Genomic DNA, 5,323 nt, shown 5'->3' on the forward strand with positions numbered 1-5,323 from the left:
AGTTTTTGTTAAATCTTTATTTAATGCTTTACCTAGTTTTGATCAATTTTTAAATAAAATCCGCTTTTAATAAATTGTTTAAGTGAAATTTTTATTAATTTGTTGTTTGTTTCTTTGTTTTGTATTGTTTTATTTCTATAATATTTGTTGAATTGTTTTTTTATTTTAATAAATGTTTTTTATTAGTATCGTTTATATGCTGGCATTTTTAGTAAAAATCGAGAAAGCAAACTAAATTAGTTGTTTTATTTGTTAATATTTTTTTAGTTTACTTCGAAAATTTTTGTTTAAATTGTTTAATATTGCTTTTTTTAAGTGTTTTTTTTTATTTATTTACTTCGTTTTAGTATTGTATGAAAGAAAAAAGAGAAATTAAATTCAAATTTTGTTAATTATTAAAAAATGTATTGCTTAAGCATTTTTAGAAAAAAAAAATGATTTTAAAAGAGAGTTTTCTTTGCTGGTTTTCTTATAAAATTGTGAATAATTTGATTTGTATTAATTTGTTAAATTTCTCTGTTTGGTGTATTTGTTTATTGAGCAAAATGTACTTTTTAATTATTAACTTTTTTTCTGTGAATATATTGTTAAAAATATAAAACTTAGAAACACATTTTAAAAATTTGTAGAAAAGTTTAGTTTGTAAATATGAAGAATTCAGAATACGTACGTTTGCTTGTAGTTTTAAAGGAATTAACTTTAGAATAATATATTTTATAGAATAAAGTAAAAGTTGGTGAAAAAATTTTAAAATTTTTAGTTAAAATTTTGAGTTTAATAGTGTTTTGCTGTTTAGTGCTTATATGTATCTTATTTATAACTATTTAAGTTTTTTTTTATAATAATATCAAAATTTTACACTAAAATGAATTGATTTTGAATGTTGGAAAATATTTAATTTTCAATTTTGGTTTCACCCTTAAGTGCGTTTTTTTTAATTCTAACTTTTTTTTACTATTTATGAAACACATAATGGAAATTATGTAATTTTTAGTGTTTTGGCATTTTATAAAAGTTAATTTTATCTATTTTTTTAAGAAAATTTTTTTTTTGTAATTTTCTATGTATTCAATTTTAAACCACACACAAATACAGAGTTTGTAAAAAAAACATAATATTATTTCTGTGTTTTTATTATAAAAAAAAATTAAGGACGGAAATGTGAAAATCTGATTTATAAAGGCTTTATTTGTTTGGTTTGTTCAAACAGACATATAACATTGCATTCTAAGAAGTGATCATGAAGACGATAAAAAGAATTTGATCTCGAAGCCCTTTGTTATCATATTTAGAATAGAATTAGAATTTTTAGGTTACACTTATAACTGAATTATATTAATGTTATCTGATCAACCATGAAGCTTTTAAAGTCATTGTAGTTCTGAAACTTTAAACTTCACTAGGCAGTCTTTGAATGATTAACGAGATGTATTGTCTTTGGGTGCACAAATACATATAAAACTAGCCCTTGCATTTCCGAGATTGTCCTATTTAGTTGTACTCTTCACGAAGTGTGATTATCATGTTAAATGCGGCTGGATATTAAACCTTTCTCCAATCTTTCGAATTTAAAAATTATTCACTGTATTTTATATTGGAAAATATCAAATTTCTTCGAATATTGTACAGTTTTAGCCATTTTTTAGACAAAAGAGGGAGTGGCATTTCCTGTATATAATATAAATATAAAAATGCGAATATATAGGAAACTACTAAAACTAAAATCCTAAAAATTTTACACAAACATCTTTGAAATCTATAAGAACATTTCCGGAAAATTAAATGGACTAGCATTAGAGGGCGTGGCACCTCTTATATGAATGAAATACAACTATTCAAATATCTGGGAAACTATTTAAGCTCAAATTTTACATGAATAACTCTGACATCGTTGTAAACATATGGGAGGAATTTAGTCAGACCATCACCACTCCTATATTAATTAAATATACAAAATTATTATGTCGGGGAGCTTAAATCCTTAAAATTTTGTTTAGAAACATTAAAATTCAAAATTTAAATTGTTTTAATATTTCTTGTAATTGCTAAGATATCATTTGTTGAAGTTGGCGGATGGACAGACATCGTTAAGTCGAATCAAGTGATTTAAAGTCAACTAAAACAACGCCACATAGGTGTGGATCATGTAGTTTTGCTCGTTATAAAGAGTATTTATAAATCTGAATACTCTTCGCGATGAGGTTGTAAAATTTCTTAAAACCATGACTTTTCGAACTTAATGTGAAAATATCTCGAAAAAGAAAGAAGATATGTCAGATATTATGCCATTTTTAACCATATAGAATGAACTTTCAAATGGTATACAAACTCTAAAGTTGTGCCTTTTCTGTTATAACGTCTCATAAAGGCATAAGAATAGTGTGTTATCAAATTTCAGGACACGATATCTCAAATCCCAGATGTGAGGAAGAAATGAATGTCGAGTGCTTTACGTGAGTACCTGGCATGATGCCCTACCCCACGGTGGTCTTTTTCATCCACTGGGTAGACTTGAACAGGGCGGTCTACCATCGCCCCTGAATCCTTCAATGAAGATTTCAGGTGACAATTTTTGTACATGGATTGAGCCGGTACTTTGCTGAAGTACTTGAGCTATATAATCTCTGACCATTTCTGCCCCGTTGCTTAACTTCCGAGATGTAAAACATAACTTCCGATCCAGCGCTTCTCAATCCTTTAGAAACGTCTAAACTTTTCTCATGGTTTCAACTTTCTTACACGTCAGTATAAGATATAATTTAGTTGTCAAGAAATGTCTGTTTTTTAACCGTTAGGGTTGAAGACGTTTAGGAGCCACTTACAGGTCTTGCAAGTTACATAGTGAGTTTACCATTGATTTAATGGATACATAAACATGACCACTTTCCTTTTATCTCGACAGTTTCAGTCGTTTTTCTTCTTTTTAAGAAAATTCTGAAGAAAACACCTTTAAGAGAAAGAAAATGAAAAAATCGATTCGGATCTATCGCTTCTCAATTACACTTACAGGTCTTGCTATCACCTTATGTCAAGTTACTACCACCAGCGACTTAGATATGTCTGTCATACAGTTTATAAGTTACAAGGTGAGTTCACAATTGAATCATGAATACATTAACATGACCACTTTCCTTGTGTCTCGAATGATCCAGTCGTTTTTGTTCTTTTTAAGAAAATTCTGAAGAAATCACTTTTAAGAGACTTTGACCGCTTTTACAGCAGATCAAGTTCTGTGTAAATCATATGTTTATTAGTAGTGGTCTCTATACATTAAAGCGACCAGTTTCCATGTGTCTTAACTATTCCATTCGTTTTTGTCCTTTTCAAGATGCCATTTTTAAAAGATCCCAACAAAATTACGACTTTGAGGGTACATGTTCAGAGCAGATCATGTTCTGTGTGAGTCATCCACTTATTACCATAGTAGTCTTTATATACAGAGACCCACTTACCATATTTAAGTTCCTTTAATAGTCCTCTGTAGATTTTAAGATTGGGATGGCAATCTTCATACAGAAGATTAATTAGAATTAAAAACTAATCGGAATTATCTTGAGGGTAGAAGATTGTTAGATAGTTAAAGATCCCGCCTTTAGATCAAGTTCTGGCTAAGTTGTTAGCTTGTTATCATAATAGTGGCTATATAAATTAGAAATGTTTTAAAATATTGAAATCAGATCAAGTTCTCAAGCCATCCGCTCAGTACCATAGTAGTCTCTATATACTTACTATATTTAAGTCCAGTTATTAGTCGTTTGAAGATTTTAAGTTTGAGATAACGTTGATCGATCAATTCTGAATAAGTTTAAGTAAAACATCACATATAAACCATTTTTTTCGAAACATATTAGGACCAACTAATTCAAATGAACTATAACATGAGAGAAAATGTGAAAGAAATTCAAAATACGAGATAAATTTCTTAAAGCATCTAAGGACCAGAGTTGCATATGATTTTATTATATTCTAAAACGGTAAAGTTTCATGCTCACTTCTATGAATCGTTATGTCTGTTTAAAACTTTTTGTGGTATTCAAAATTACCCCAGAGTTGTATTTGTGTATGGTTTAGATAACCAAAAAAAAAAAAAAAAAATAAATGAAAATTTTCATAAGTTCAAATACAATTACAGTAAATATGTTTTATTTATTTAAGTATCCTAACACAATTAAGATGATTGAATATAATTCAATATTTAATTTTAACTAATTATTATTAATATTATTATGTTTTAATAATTAACTACTATTTTATTATTATTAGTATTAGTTTTAGCTAAATAAACGATTCTTACTTTCAACTGCAGCAGTTTAACTTTTATTGGATTATTTTAACTAATATTTCATTTTTAGTAATTATTTATTATTATTTTTATAATTTTACTAACAAATTTTACTGTATTTCTTGTTAAGTGTTATATTTTTTTTTTAATAATTAATGATGATTGAGTAAAAATGTCGCTTTTAGTTTAATTAATTATTTATGTTTTAATATTATTTATTATTTTACATGAAATCACAGTCGGTATGTGAGAAATTTTATTTTATTAAGATGGTGTTAATTTGTTTTTTAAATTTATTATTTTGTTTGCTTTATTTGTATTAATTAAAAACTAAAATTATTTTTTTTATTTCAATTTTTTTTATAAATTAAGCTACTTTTTTAATTTTCTCTATTCTTTACATTTCTTTATGAAAACAAGGCATTTGAAGTTTTATTAAATAATTTCAAAATTTTATTTTTTTTTGTATTTTTTTAAGCATAGCACTTTGTTTTGATATTATTTTTTTAGTTGTTTTTTATTTAATTTGAAGTTTTTTTGTTTGTTTAATTAACTACTGTTTGTTAGTGTAAACTATAATTTTGTTTTTAAAGTGTTTTTGTTGGCTGGTGTTATTATCATTATTAGGTTTTTTTTTTGTCTAACTATTAAGTTTTGTGTGTTAAATAAAAACAAAAAATCGGAGCAAAATTAACATTTTATAACTTGCTTAAAAGTATTATAATTAAATATATCCTAATAATTGGCAAATTACCATTTAATCCTATTCTAAATTACTGACGTTGCTATATTTTCCTATTTACCAGAAATTTAAGGTTTTATAATGGATTGAGATTGTGAATGGAAAGTATTTTTTATTTATGTTAAATTCAAAAATAATTTTCTTTATAAATTTGAAAGTTTTTTATAATTTTGGCCAATATTTTGTTTTTTTAGTCTATTAGTCTATAGTCTAGTCTATAGTCTAGTCTATAGTCTAGTCTATAGTCTAGTCTATAGTCTAGTCTATAGTCTAGTCTATAGTCTAGTCTATAGTCTAGT

This window comes from Lucilia cuprina, chromosome 3 (genome assembly GCF_022045245.1).
Source record: "Lucilia cuprina isolate Lc7/37 chromosome 3, ASM2204524v1, whole genome shotgun sequence".
Lineage (NCBI taxonomy): Eukaryota > Metazoa > Arthropoda > Insecta > Diptera > Calliphoridae > Lucilia > Lucilia cuprina.